We start from the raw sequence: 15129 nt of genomic DNA, 5'->3' as shown, positions 1-15129 counted from the left end.
TGAGAATCAGGTGCTCAACATTCAGAGTTTCTATCTATTTATTTATTTATTTACAGGGCATACCGGCACCTTTTTTTTCACGGCGAGTCACTGGCCTGCACCCTTTCTCTCACTCCCCTCTCTTCCCCGCAACCCTCCTTACCCTCAGCAGCACAGTGCAGCGATTAAGGGAGGCAGCTGGCATTGGGGCTTTCCCTCTGCGAGTCCCGCCTATGCGGAAACAGGAAGTTGAAACAAAGTATGCGGGACTCGCAGAGAGAAGGCCCCGACACCAGCAGCCTCTCTTAATTGCTGCACTGGCTGATGCTGGAGGCCCGGACTCTCAAGCAGGCAGCGGGAGAAGGAGGATGGGCAGGGGGAGAGTGAATTGCTGGACCATGAATATCAGGGGAGGACAGGGGAGAGAAGAATCGCTGGACATGGATAGCAGGGGAGAGAGGAATCGCTGGACATGGATGGCAGTAGAATCGCTGGATATTGATGAGAGGGGAGGGCAGGGGAGAGAGGAGAATCGCTGGATGTAGATGGCAAGGAAGGACAGGAGGCAGAGGAGAGTTCTGGACATGGATGGGAGGGGAGGGCAGGGGAAAGAGGAGAATCGCTGGATGTAGATGGCAAGTAAGGACAGGAGGCAGAGGAGAGTTCTGGACATCGATGGGAGGGGAGAGCAGGGAAGAGAGAATCGCTGGACATGGATGGGAGGGGAAGGCAGGGAAGAGAAGAGAAATGCTGGAAATGGGTGGAGAAGAGAGGGGAGAATTGCTGGACATGGAGGGGAGGGGAGGGAAGGGAGGAGAAATGCTTGAAATTGATGGAGAGGAAAATTGCTGGACATGGATGGATGGAGGGGAGGGCAGGGAGAGTGGAGAATTGCTGAACAGGGGAGAGAGGAGAAATGCTGGACTTGGATGGAGGAGAGGGATGAGAGAATTATTGCTGGATGTGGATACAGGGGAGGGAAGAGAAAGGAGAAATGCTGGACATAGATGGAGGGGAGATGATGCACATGAATGGAGATGAGGGAAAGGGAAGAGAGGAGAAAAACTGCACATGGATGGAGAAAATAGGCAAAAGCTGGATTCACGTTATACCTCCTCCAGTCAATTCCACAGAGGACCCAGCTTTTACTTATGGATGTAGGGCAAGAAATGAAGAAGAAATGAGGAAAGTAAAGAAATAAATGGAAAGGAAGCCCTGGAAACGGAGTTGAGAGCAGCAGAATCAGAGACTGGGACCAATATGATCAAAAAAACAAAGTCACCAGACAACAAATGTAGAAATAATCATTTTATTTTCAGTTTAGTGTTTGGAATATGGCCAATTTGAGAATTTGCATCTGCTGTCTTATTTTGCACTGGGTATACTGGAGCTGTAACAGCTTACAGAAATTATTTATAATGAAAAAAAAATCACAAGTTATTTTTTTCTCCTATACTGGTATAATATTTTTAATGATGCCTGTTAATATGCCCATGGCTAGTATAAGGGGTATGGCTAATGTGGGTGTTGCTATCAGGGGCGGAGCCATAGGTGGTGACCCCACCCATAATGAGTACTGGTATCTTTTTTCCTACAGAAAAAGCACTGCTTATTTATGGCAGTTATATCCCACATTAAAAATGAATTAGGTTGAAACCTGGGAGCGTTTTAAATCTTTGTTTTTCCTGTGCCTAGATCAAAAGAGAAAGATGGCTTGCGGGAACTTACTCCTTTTGTTTTTTTGTAATGCAGTGGTATATTACAAAAATGCACTTAATATTGTTTACTACTGTTTAAAAGAAAGATATTTAATAATGTTCAGAGCTACCTCCTTCATGCAGAAGTCCAGTCAGTCTAAATGTGCCAACATTTTCCAGTTCTGTGATATATTTATTTTTTCTTTTTTTTTTTATAAGATTTTTTATTAATAGAAAAGATCTCAATTTTCATACAAGGAATGCCAACTTTGTTCACTTGCTAACTTAGCTTTACATTCTCTTAATTACTACTGAATGCTCAACAATTAGATCGTCTATTCTAATACAACATATTACTACTGCTGCCTCCCCCCCCACCCTTCCCTCCCCCATCCTGGTTGGGCTGACCACCATTTATATATTGTTCATATGGTTGCCACATTTTAATAAATGTTTCCATTTTACCCCTTCTCAGTGCTGTTAGTTTTGACATCTGGTATAGAAAACCCACTTTTTGGGTTACCACGCTCATGTCCGGTAGATTCGGCTGCTTCCAGGCCCTTGCTATTGTTAACTTTGCTGCCACCAAATATTGAGTCGCCAGCTTATGATGGATCAGCTTAACAGCCCTGAGCGGGAAGTGCAGCAAACAATGTTCCACCTTACAGGGATATGCACATTGCAATACTATATTAGTCTGGGTCAGCACTGCTTTCCAATATTCCTGTACCTTTGGGCACTCCCAAAATATGTGCACAAATGTACCCCTTGCACCACACGCCCATCAGCAGATGCCCCCCCATATATACGTTGCAATCTATCCGGTGTATAGTACCACCAGTAATATATCCTGAATCCATTCTGCCTCGTGGATTGCGCTAAAGATGGCTTAAATAGGTATCTATAACATTTTTCCCAATTTTGCTGTGTATATGAGGCTTGTAGAGTGTCCTCCCATCTATTGGTGTACAATCTCTAAGGTTCCCCCCTCTGTAGTAGGGCCTGGTATATACGCGTTACACTACCCCTTCCCCCTCCCCTTCTCAATGCACCTTCAATCTTTGTTTCTTCCAATTCGAGCTCCTCCCTGGCGCGTGTTAATACATAGTGCCTGATGCTACAATAATAGACCTGATCTCTGGGAGGGAGCCCATATTCCTCCTGAAGCCTGTCAAAGCTAACCATTTCCCCCTTCTCCCATAATTGGCCCAGGGTACGTAGCCCAGCCCGCGATCATTCCCAATACACTTTCTCTGTACCTCCCAATTTAAACCCCGGTGCCCTGGATATAGACGTCTGAAGGTAGTATTTTCGCTCCGGGAACCACTGCTTCCTGATTTGGTACCATGTGGTCAGAATATGACTAACCCCCACCGGGAGTCTACGCGCACTTCTAACAGCTCTCTACTGGGGAGCCATAATACGTCTCCCAGTGCTTGGGTTCCCATCCACGCCCTCTCCCAGTGCAACCACTTCTTGCATGTATATGGGCTCCAATCAGCCAGGATCCTCAATTGCGCTGCCTGATAATAGAGTAGAAAATTTGGGACACCCATCACTCCCTTCCCTTGCGGCTGAAACATAGTAGCTCTTTGCACCCTCGGGGGGCGTTTCCTCCAAATATATGTAAACAATTTGCGGTGAAGCCGCTCAAAGAATCTACGTGGGATTGGGATGGGGAGTGCCATAAATAGATATAACATTTTGGGGAGCAACATCATTTTTATTGCTTGAATTCTTCCCATCCAAAACACATTAAGCCCCTCCCAGCTATCTAGCTCTGCCACTTTCTTTGGAAAATTTGCCTGATACAGCGCTTCCATATCATCAAGCTGATCAATCCATAGACTGGTGGGTTGTGTCCATCTACCAGCAGGTGGAGATAGAGAGCAAACTTTTGCCTCCCTATATGTGGTCATGTGCTGCCGGAAACTCCTCAGTATGTTCTCTATCTCAGCAGGTGGTGGTCACACACAGCAGCAGCAGCTCTGGCTAGGCCTCCAAGCCTAATTTTTAGGTTTTGTTGAGTGCCTGGGGTTGAGGGCTCTTTTGAGCAAGTGCAAACCTGGTGGTGCCAGGTCCCTCCTTTTCTCCCCCCTCCCGCTGGCTCCGTTAAAAAAAAAAAAAAAAAAAATTTTTAAACGTCTTTAAAGGCGTTTATTTCTACGTTTATTTAAGCGTCTATTGCAGCTACTCACTGGGACACCAGGTCGTTACAACTCGGAGCGGACAGCAGGTAATTTTACCTTTTTATAGCGGGCGGGGGTTCCCCGATTCTTCTCCTCGTGGCACATGGCGTCGGAGGGCGAGGGCGCTAAGGGTCGCTCCCCGGGTCGCTTGAGCGCTTCTAGAGGGGATGCGGGGGTCTTAAAGCCGGATTCGCCCTTGTTGGGTGGCAGTTTCGTGACCGATGAATGTCCCGGTCCTTCCTCCGGCGTGGCGGTTTTTCCCGCCATAAACGCCCATCCCCCGCTCCTCGCCTCCGCCATTTTGGCCGGCCACGCGGCTCGGACAGCTTCTTCTTGGGCCGCCCTTGAGGTTGGAGACATTAATGCCATGAACGCCCTTAATTTGGGCGACGGCACAGAAGCGGCTAAAGTTAAGAGCCGTTCTTCCCGCGCGGCTCCTTCGCGGAGTTTCGCGCCGGACGCCATTTTGAATGCGCAGCAGGCCTCTCCCCCGCTGTTGCGAGCGCCGGTTGAGAGTGCGCCTAGGGCTGTTGCCCAGGCTGCGGAAGTGCACAGTCTGGGGGGTTTCTCCCCCGAGTTTGTTTTGCTGCTGCATCAGGCCTTCCTCATGCACAACGCTGCCCCCGCTCCCTCGTCTGGTAAAGAGGTTGAGGTTCCCAGAGGTAAACGCCCTCGGGTTGATTCCCAGGCCTTGGAGGAATTTGTCTCCTCCGATGTAGATGAGGGCAGCGTGTCTGAGGTCTCCCAACGGACCTTTGCGGATTCCTTGGAGGAGACGGATCCCCGCTCGGATGGAGCGGATGACCCCTCTGCAGCGCGGCTTTTTCGCCCAGAGGATTTGCCCAACCTGTTGTTACAGGCCATGGACACTTTGAAGATTTCCTCTCCGGAGGACGTCTCTCCCTCAGCCCCTGTTGGCTCTGCCATTATGCTGGGGACGAAGCGCCCGCCTAGAACCTTCCACGTGCATGATGCCATGCACACCTTAATTTCGGCGCAATGGGATGTCCCAGAAGCGAGCCTTAAAGTGGCTAGGGCTATGTCCCGCCTCTATCCTTTGGCTGTGAGTGAACGTGAGGCCTATCTGTGGCCTACCGTGGATTCTTTAATCACTGCGGTGACTAAGAAAACGGCATTGCCGGTGGAAGGTGGCACGGCCCTAAAGGACGCCCAAGACAGGAGATTGGAGGCGGCCTTAAGGTCGTCCTTTGAGGCGGCTGCTTTAAGTTTGCAGGCCTCAGTTTGCGGCTCCTATGTGGCCAGGGCGTGCCTGACTATGGTGCAGCGGGCTTCCCCCTCGGATCATTCCTTGAGGGATGATTGGCCAGCCCTGGAATCGGGCTTAGCCTATTTGGCAGACTTGCTGTATGATGTCTTGAGAGCCTCAGCTAAAGGCATGGCTCAGACAGTCTCTGCGCGGCGGTGGCTTTGGCTGAAACATTGGTCTGCTGACCACGCCTCTAAATCCCGCCTGGCTAGATTGCCTTTTAAAGGCAAGCTGCTCTTTGGGGTCGAGCTGGACAAAATCGTGACCGATCTCGGCACGTCTAAGGGCAAGAAGTTACCAGAGGTCAGGGCTCGGGCTAGTGCTCGTCCCGGTACCTCCAGAGGACGGTTTCAGGAAGCCCGTCGGTACCGCCCGGGCAGGTCGGGTTCTTCTGCCCCCTCTTCCTTTAAGAGGCATTTCTCCCCCAAGCAGCGTTCCTTTCGCAGAGACCGCCGTCCCGGAGGTGCTCCCTCCGGTCCTCCCCCAGGGTCTCGTACCCAATGACGGGGTCTTGGTCCACGCCCCAGTGCAGATTGGGGGACGGCTGTCCTCGTTTCTGGGCGAGTGGACCACAATAACTTCAGACGCTTGGGTGCTGGAAGTCATCAGAGACGGCTACAAGCTAGAGTTCTGCCGACCCTTAAGAGACGGGTTTGTACTCTCTCCCTGCAAGTCTCCGGTCAAAGCTGTGGCAGTGCGACAGACTTTGGACAATCTGATCCGCCTGGGTGCGGTCGTTCAGGTGCCAGAAAGTCAGCTTGGCATGGGGCGTTACTCCATTTACTTTGTGGTACCAAAGAAAGGAGGTTCTGTCCGGCCTATCCTCGACCTCAAAGGGGTCAATCGGGCCTTGAAAGTGCGGCACTTTCGCATGGAGACTCTCCGCTCTGTTATAGCGGCAGTGAAGGCAGGGGAGTACCTGGCATCCTTGGACATCAAGGAAGCGTACCTGCATATTCCCATCTGGCCTCCTCATCAACGCTTTCTGCGTTTTGCAGTCCTGGGACGACACTTCCAGTTCAGAGCCCTCCCGTTCGGGTTGGCTACTGCTCCGCGGACCTTTTCCAAAGTAATGGTGGTCATAGCGGCCTTCCTGCGAAAGGAAGGAGTACAAGTCCATCCTTATCTGGACGACTGGTTGATCCGGGCCCCCTCTTATGCAGAGTGCGGCAAAGCTGTGGACCGGGTAGTTGCTCTTTTGAGCTCCCTGGGATGGATCATCAACTGGGAGAAGAGCCAGCTGCGCCCGACTCAGTCCCTGGAGTATCTGGGAGTTCGATTCGACACCCAAGTGGGCAGAGTGTTCCTGCCAGACAATCGGATTGTCAAACTTCAGGCTCAGGTGGACCAGTTCCTGGTAGCCTCTCCTCTTCGGGCTTGGGACTATGTGCAGCTGTTGGGCTCTATGACGGCCACGATGGAAGTAGTGCCCTGGGCCAGGGCTCATATGAGACCACTACAACACTCTCTGCTGCAGCGCTGGACTCCGATGTCGGAGGATTATGCGGTGCGTCTTCCCTTGGATCCAGCAGTGCGCAAGGCGCTGAGCTGGTGGATGCAGACAGACAAGTTGTCTGCGGGAATGCCTCTGGTGACCCCAGAGTGGATTGTCGTCACGACGGACGCCTCATTGTCGGGCTGGGGAGCCCACTGCTTGGGAAGGACAGCGCAGGGGCTCTGGTCTCCTGCAGAGGCGAAGTGGTCTATCAACCTCCTGGAACTCAGAGCCATTCGGTTGGCGCTTTGGAGTTCATCCCGTTACTGGTGCTGAAGCCTGTACGGGTACTGTCGGACAATGCCACGGCTGTGGCCTATGTCAGCCGCCAGGGAGGTACCAAGAGCGCCCCTCTAGCCAAGGAGGCTATGAGTCTATGCCAGTGGGCGGAAGCGAACCTGGAACAGCTGTCAGCGGCCCACATTGCCGGAGTCATGAATGTCAAGGCGGACTTTCTCAGTCGCCATACCTTGGAGCCCGGAGAGTGGCAGCTATCTGCTCAGGCGTTCTTGGACATCACGAAGCGCTGGGGCCAGCCGAGCCTGGATCTGATGGCGTCATCGGCCAATTGCCAAGTGCCGCGCTTCTTCAGCAGAGGACGGGACCCTCGATCCCTGGGAGTAGATGCTCTTCTCCAACAATGGCCGACACAAGAGCTCCTCTATGTGTTCCCACCCTGGCCCATGGTGGGCAGGGTCCTAGACCGGGTGGCAAGACATCCCGGCAGGATAATCCTGGTGGGTCCGGATTGGCCCAGACGTCCCTGGTATGCGGACTTGATCAGGCTCTCAGTCGACGATCCTCTGCGGCTGCTAGTGGAGCAGGGCCTGTTACATCAGGGTCCCGTGGTGATGGAGGATCCCTCCCCCTTTGGTCTTACGGCCTGGCTATTGAGCGGCAGCGTCTGAGGAAGAAGGGCTTCTCAGACAAGGTCATCGCCACTATGCTGAGAGCGAGGAAACGCTCTACTTCTACTGCTTACGCCAGGGTTTGGCGTATCTTTGCAGCGTGGTGTGAAGCAGGCTCACTTTCTCCCTTCACTGCTCCAATTTCTTCAGTGTTGGCGTTCCTGCAAGAAGGTCTGGACAAAGGCCTGTCGCTCAGTTCCCTTAAGGTCCAGGTAGCGGCTCTGGCTTGCTTCAGGGGCCGCCTGAAGGGTGCTTCCCTGGCTTCCCAGCCAGATGTGGTGCGCTTTCTCAAGGGAGTTAATCACCTGCGCCCTCCTCTGCACTCAGTGGTGCCTGCGTGGAATCTCAACCTGGTGCTAAGAGCATTGCAGAAGCCGCCTTTTGAACCCTTGTCGAGGGCATCTCTGAAAGACCTGACGTTGAAAGCAGTCTTTTTGGTGGCTATCACTTCAGCCAGAAGAGTTTCCGAGCTCCAGGCGCTCTCATGTCGAGAGCCTTTTCTGCAGTTCACTGAGGCAGGAGTGACTATTCGCACAGTGCCTTCCTTCCTGCCCAAGATTGTTTCTCGCTTCCATGTGAATCAGCAGCTCTGTCTCCCTTCCTTTCGTAGGGAGGACTACCCAGAGGAGTACTCTGCTCTTAAATATCTGGATGTGAGACGAGTCATCATCAGATACTTGGAAGTGACCAATGATTTCCGGAAATCGGATCATCTGTTTGTCCTGTTTGCAGGTCCTCGTAGGGGTCTGCAGGCTGCTAAGCCTACAGTGGCAAGATGGGTCAAGGAAGCCATTGCAGCGGCTTATGTGGCCGCAGGGAAGGTGCCGCCTATCCAGCTGAAGGCTCACTCCACAAGAGCTCAGGCGGCCTCGATGGCAGAGGCCGGTTCCGTCTCCTTGGAAGAGATATGCAAGGCGGCAACTTGGGCTTCGGCCCATACATTCTCCGAGCATTACCGCTTGACTGTGGCTGCTCGGGCGGAGGCCCGGTTTGGAGCTTCAGTGTTGCGGTCAGGGATTTCTATGTCCCGCCCTGGGTGAGTACTGCTTCGGTACATCCCACCAGTCTATGGATTGATCAGCTTGATGATATGGAAGGTAAAATTATGTATAATCATACCTGATAATTTTCTTTCCATTAATCATAGCTGATCAATCCATAGCCCCTCCCAGATATCTGTATTGTTTTATTCTGGTTGCATTTCAGGTTCAAGTTTAGTCTTCAGTTACTTCAGAAAGACTTCGTGTTCAAGTTTTTTCACTTGGATTCTTCAAGAGTTAAGACGAGTTTGTGTTACAGTGAGCTGCTGCATTCCTCTCCCCTCCGTTTTACGGGGCTGGATTGAGACTTATAATTCTGCCGGCACTCCCTCCCGCTTCGTGCGGCTGTAGGGCAGTTTTGTACCCCTCCCGCTTCGGCGGTGTTCGGGTCAGTCAGCTCCTCCCGCGGTTGCGGTTGCAGGATAAGCCAGATCCCCCCGCATCGGCGGGTGTGGTGTCCCTCCCCCGCTCCGCGGGGATGAGCTGGACGGATTCCCCTCCCCCACTTGTGTGGGGATGAGCTGGGTTAATTCCCCTCCCCCGTTTCGGCGGTGGTGAGCTGGGCAGAGTGTCCCTTCGTGGGTGTAATTCTCTAAGTGCTGAGTCCTGCGGATGGAGCTTTGATATCGACATACTGAGGAGTTTCCGGCAGCACATGACCACATATAGGGAGGCAAAAGTTTGCTCTCTATCTCCACCTGCTGGTAGATGGACACAACCCACCAGTCTATGGATTGATCAGCTATGATTAATGGAAAGAAAATTATCAGGTATGATTATACATAATTTTACCTTCCACTTTTGACATAACCTGTACCCCTAGGTACCTGATTGAGTTCACCGCCCACGCGAAAGGAAGGTTTGCCCTCATCTGAGATGTCTCCTGAGGCGATACCGTTAAGTTCAATATTTCGGATTCACTAGTATTAACCTTAAATCCTGAGAAGGTCCCAAAATGCGTCATTACCTCTGCTACCCTCCTTATCGGGGTTGCAGGCCTCGTCAGAGTGAGGAGCACATCATCAGTGAATAACATTAGTTTGTGCTCTCTCAAGCTTTTCATCACTCCTCGAATGCTAGAATCTCTCCTCACTGTACATGCCAAAGGCTGCATAAAAAGGGCAAACAAAAGAGGCGAAACTGTACAGCCCTGTCTAGTTCCCCTATGTAGTTCTATAGGCTTGGTATAGGTTCCATTAATTTTCAGTATGGCTAACGGGGCTTGGTAGAGTAGGCTAATCCATCTCACCCTATTCTCACCCCTTGTAGCACTGCGAACAGAAAGTCCCATTCCACGCGATCAAATGCTTTCTCCGCATCTATCGAGAGAAGCAAGGCCGGCTGCTTCTCCTTCCTCACCTGCTGTATAACATGTAGCAAGCATTTGATATTATCAAAGGCTTGCCGCCCAGCAATAAATCCTGTTTGATCGCTATTGATGAGCTTAGGGAGCACCATTTGCAGTCGCTTGGCTAGTATTTTAGTGAATATTTTATAGTCAACATTGAGTAGCGAAATTGGCCTATAAGAGCCGCATTCCTGTGGATCTTTTGCAGGCTTCAAGATTAAGGTTATCGCGGCTAACCTCCACGAGTAAGGCAGTTCCTGCTCCTGCTCAAATGATTGGAAGAGCCTCCATAACAATGGTGCCAGATGGGCCTTATAGAGCTTGTAAAATCTCGCCGGGAACCCATCTGGGCCCGGTGTCTTTGCGAGGGGGAGCCCCTTTATAGCCCACTCCACCTCCTCTAATATGATAGGCTCCGACAGCATCTCCTCCTCCCCCTGTGTCAGGTGGGGCATATCTGCTCCCTTGATATATTCCTCTATCTCGGGCCCTGTGACTACTTGCTCTGACTCATATAATTTAGAATAATATTCATAGAATAACGCTTGGATTTGCTCTGATTCACAGTTTGGCCAGCCTGATTTTTGAGGCTTCCTATATAGGCGCGACTCGTCTGCTGTTTGAGTTTATTGGCTAAAAGTCTGCTCGCTTTATCTCCAAACTCATAATATTCTTGCCTGGTTTGCTCTAGCTGATTTGCTATTTCTGTCAACTGCAATTCGTTGAGCCTCATATTGCACAAATGTAGTTGCTCCCTCACCCGCCGATCAGAAGGGTCTGGTTTATGGGCCTTTTCTAGTTGCTTTATACTCTCCCTAGTTGACTCCTCCTGTGCCCCCCTTGTCTTTCCCAGGTGAGCTCGCAGCGCTATCAACTGACCCCGCAATACCACTTTTAGTCCTTCCCATAAGCTTACCGGGTGGATTCCCCCAACATCATTAAATTCTATATAATCCCTTATATACTTTTCAACTTCCAGTATATTTTGTGGTTCCCGGAGGATAGCTTCATCCAGACGCCAATATGTCGTCCCTGTTTGACGCCTATGTAACCCTAACTCCATTACCACTGGGGCATGGTCCGACCACGTTTGCGGTTCAATATGGATCTTACGTAGCGCCCCTGCAATTATTCCATCGCCCAGTAGCAGATCTATCCTAGAGTAGGAGTTGTGGGACGCTGAGTAGTAGGTGTAATCTTTTTCTCGCGCATGTGTGCTCGCCAAAGATCTACCAGCCCCCACCTAGCCATACATTTTTCCAGGGCCAATCTATCCTTCTTTGCATACCCCACCCCTCCTGTTGAATTATCTAATGAAGGATTCACCGTAAGGTTGAAGTCCCCCCCAACCACCAGTAACCCTTGTTCATGCTTCTGTAGTAGCCCCTCCAGCTCTTCTAGAAAACTCCCCTGCCCCTCATATAGTGAGAAAGGTATATAGCCTATTCTCCGAGGACAAGCAGGCTGCTTGTTCTCACTGATGGGTGACGTCCACGGCAGCCCCTCCAATCGGAATCTTCACTAGCAAAGTCCTTTGCTAGCCCTCGCGCGCCCGCGCACACCGCGCATGCGCGGCCGTCTTCCCGCCCGAAACCGGCTTGAGCCGGCCAGTCTTCTTTTGTCCGCACTTGGTACGGTTGTGTTTTCGCCGTGTCGAGCCCCGGAAAGTCGACCTCGCGCGTCCTTTTTTTCTTCGACGTGTTTTTTTCTTCGGAAAATCTTTAAAAATTTGTTCGGGAAGTGCTCCGGAAGCCCCCTCGGGTTTCGTTTTGCCCCTTCCCGTATTTTCAGACTTTGCCCCGGTAAGTTTTCTTTCGTCGTCGGGGTGGGCCTCTTTTCGGCCTCGGTCGAGATTTTTCTCCCTCAAAGTTTTTGTGCTCACTTTCGTCATTTCGAATTTTGATTTCGCCGGCGTGATTTTTCCGCCCATGACATCGAAGCCTTCCAGCGGCTTCAAGAAGTGCACCCAGTGCGCCCGGGTAATCTTGCTCACTGACAGGCACGCGTCGTGTCTTCAGTGTCTGGGGGCCGAGCACCGCCCTCAGGCCTGTAGTCTGTGTTCCCTTTTGCAAAGGCGGACTCAGGTAGCGAGATTGACCCAGTGGAACGTTTTGTTCTCGGGCTCTTCGTCGGCATCGGTACCGGGGGTATCGTGTGCATCGGCGTCTTCAGCGTCCAGAGCTTCATCCTCGGCCGCCAGTGCATCGAGGCATCGGCCCTCTGCATCGGCGCCGAGACATCGGATAGTTGCATCGACGTCGGTGGTACCGGGACCTCGTCTGCTGATGTCGTCGGACGGTGGTGCATCGTCTGGAGTGCAGGTGAGGGCTGTCCATTCCCCTGCTGGTGGCGGTGAGCCTTCGGGTGGGTCTCCCCCTACCCTGAGGGCTCCTGCGGTACAGCCCCCCCGAGACCGACCTTCTTTGGCCTCGGCCCCGAGGAAGCGACGGCTGGATTCTACGTCCTCCTCGTCGGTACCGGGAAGCTCCGGTGACATGCTTCGTTCCAAGAAATCGAAGAAGCATCGTCACCGGTCCCCTTCCCGTGTCGGTACCGAGAGCTCTGGGTCGCCGAGGGAGTCGGCACCCAGCAGGCATCGGCACCGAGAGGACCGCTCACCCTCTGTTCAGGAGGTGTCGATGTGCTCCACTCTGGACAGCCCGGAACAGCCTCCACGCCCGGAACAGGTTCTGACGTCGACGCCTGCATCGACTTCCATGCCTTTCTCTGCAGCCGCTCTGAACGAGAGCCTCCGGGCCGTTCTCCCAGAGATTCTGGGAGAGCTGTTGCGCCCTACCCCTCCGGTACCGGTGGGAGCTTCGCCGATGCGGGCGAGGGAGTCTACCTCTCGACGCCCCCATCGTGGACGTGGCTCCACGGAGTTGAGTCGGGCACGGTTGCAGACACAGGTCCGTGAACTTGTGTCTGACACCGAGGGTGAGGCCTCGTGGGAGGAGGAAGAAGACCCCAAATATTTCTCTGATGAGGAGTCTGAGGGTCTTCCTTCCGATCCCACTCCCTCTCCTGAAAGACAGCTTTCCCCTCCTGAGAGTCTGTCTTTCGCTTCCTTTGTCCGGGAGCTGTCTACGGCCATCCCCTTCCCGGTGGTTGTGGAGGACGAGCCCAGGGCTGAAATGTTTGAGCTCCTGGACTATCCTTCTCCACCTAAGGAAGCGTCCACTGTTCCCCTGCACCATGTCCTCAAAAAGACATTGCTGGCGAACTGGACCAAGCCTTTAACTAATCCCCACATCCCCAAGAAAATCGAGTCCCAGTACCGGATCCATGGGGACCCAGATCTGATGCGCACTCAGTTGCCTCATGATTCTGGAGTTGTGGATCTGGCCCTAAAGAAGGCTAAGAGTTCTAGGGAGCATGCTTCGGCGCCCCCGGGCAAAGACCCTAGGACCTTAGACTCCTTTGGGAGGAAGGCCTACCATTCTTCTATGCTCGTGGCCAAAATCCAGTCTTACCAGCTCTACACGAGCATACACATGCGGAACAATGTGCGGCAGTTGGCGGGCTTGGTTGATGCTCTCCCCCCTGAGCAAGCCAAGCCTTTTCAGGAGGTGGTCAGGCAGCTGAAGGCGTGCAGAAAATTCCTGGCCAGAGGGGTGTATGACACCTTTGATGTTGCGTCCAGGGCCGCTGCTCAAGGTGTGGTGATGCGCAGGCTCTCATGGCTGCGTGCCTCCGACCTGGAGAATAGAATCCAGCAGCGGATTGCGGACTCGCCTTCCCGTGCGGATAATATTTTTGGAGAAAAAGTCGAACAGGTGGTAGAGCAGCTCCACCAGCGGGACACCGCATTCGACAAGTTCTCCCGCCGGCAGCCTTCAGCTTCTACCTCTACAGGTAGACGATTTTTCGGGGGAAGGAAGACTGTTCCCTACTCTTCTGGCAAGCGTAGGTACAATCCTCCTTCTCGACAGCCTGCGGCCCAGGCTAAGCCCCAGCGCGCTCGCTCTCGTCAGCAGCGTGCGACTCAGCAAGGCCCCTCGGCTCCCCAGCAAAAGCAAGGGACGAGCTTTTGACTGGCTCCAGCAGAGCATAGCCGACATCTAAGTGTCAGTGCCGGGCGACCTGCCAGTCGGAGGGAGGTTGAAAGCTTTTCACCAAAGGTGGCCTCTCATAACCTCCGATCAGTGGGTTCTCCAAATAGTCCGGCAAGGATACACCCTCAATTTGGCCTCAAAACCTCCAAATTGTCCACCGGGAGCTCAGTCTTACAGCTTCCAGCACAAGCAGGTACTTGCAGAGGAACTCTCTGCCCTTCTCAGCGCCAATGCGGTCGAGCCCGTGCCATCCGGGCAAGAAGGGCTGGGATTCTATTCCAGGTACTTCCTTGTGGAAAAGAAAACAGGGGGGATGCGTCCCATCCTAGACCTAAGGGCCCTGAACAAATATCTGGTCAAAGAAAAGTTCAGGATGCTTTCCCTGGGCACCCTACTTCCCATGATTCAGGAAAACGATTGGCTATGCTTTCTGGACTTGAAGGATGCCTACACACACATCCCGATACTGCCAGCTCACAGACAGTATCTGCGATTTCAGCTGGGCACACGTCACTTCCAGTACTGTGTGCTACCCTTTGGGCTCGCCTCTGCGCCCAGGGTGTTCACGAAGTGCTTGGCTGTAGTAGCAGCAGCACTTCGCAGGCTGAGGGTGCACGTGTTCCCATATCTCGACGATTGGCTGGTGAAGAACACGTCCGAGGCAGGAGCCCTGCAGTCCATGCAGATGACTATTCGCCTCCTGGAGCTACTGGGGTTTGTGATAAATTACCCAAAGTCCCATCTTCTCCCGGCGCAGAGATTCGAATTCATAGGAGCTCTGCTGGATTCTCGGACTGCTCGCGCCTCTCTCCCAGAGGCGAGGGCCAACAACTTGTTGTCCCTCGTCTCGCGGGTACGAGCGTCCCAGCAGATCACAGCTCGGCAGATGTTGAGATTGCTGGGCCACATGGCCTCCACAGTTCATGTGACTCCCATGGCCCGCCTTCACATGAGATCTGCTCAATGGACCCTAGCTTCCCAGTGGTTTCAGGCTGCTGGGGATCTAGAAGACGTGATCCACCTGTCCACGAGTTTTCTCGAATCCCTGTATTGGTGGACGATTTGGTCCAATTTGACTCTGGGACGTCCTTTCCAAATTCCTCAGCCACAAAAAGTGCTGACCACGGATGCGTCTCTCCTGGGATGGGGAG

At 52.7% G+C, this 15129-nt stretch overlaps 1 protein-coding gene across 1 annotated transcript in view; it reads left to right on the top strand.

Annotated features, from left to right (window-relative positions):
* SMC1B (structural maintenance of chromosomes 1B) overlaps window positions 1-15129 on the top strand; it is a 1336696-nt gene that overhangs the window by 271451 nt on the left and 1050116 nt on the right. The gene's annotated exons all lie outside the window — the stretch shown is intronic.

This window comes from Microcaecilia unicolor, chromosome 9, assembly GCF_901765095.1.
Source record: "Microcaecilia unicolor chromosome 9, aMicUni1.1, whole genome shotgun sequence".
Classification (NCBI taxonomy): Eukaryota; Metazoa; Chordata; class Amphibia; order Gymnophiona; family Siphonopidae; genus Microcaecilia; species Microcaecilia unicolor.
This window is presented reverse-complemented; position numbering and strand designations above follow the sequence as displayed.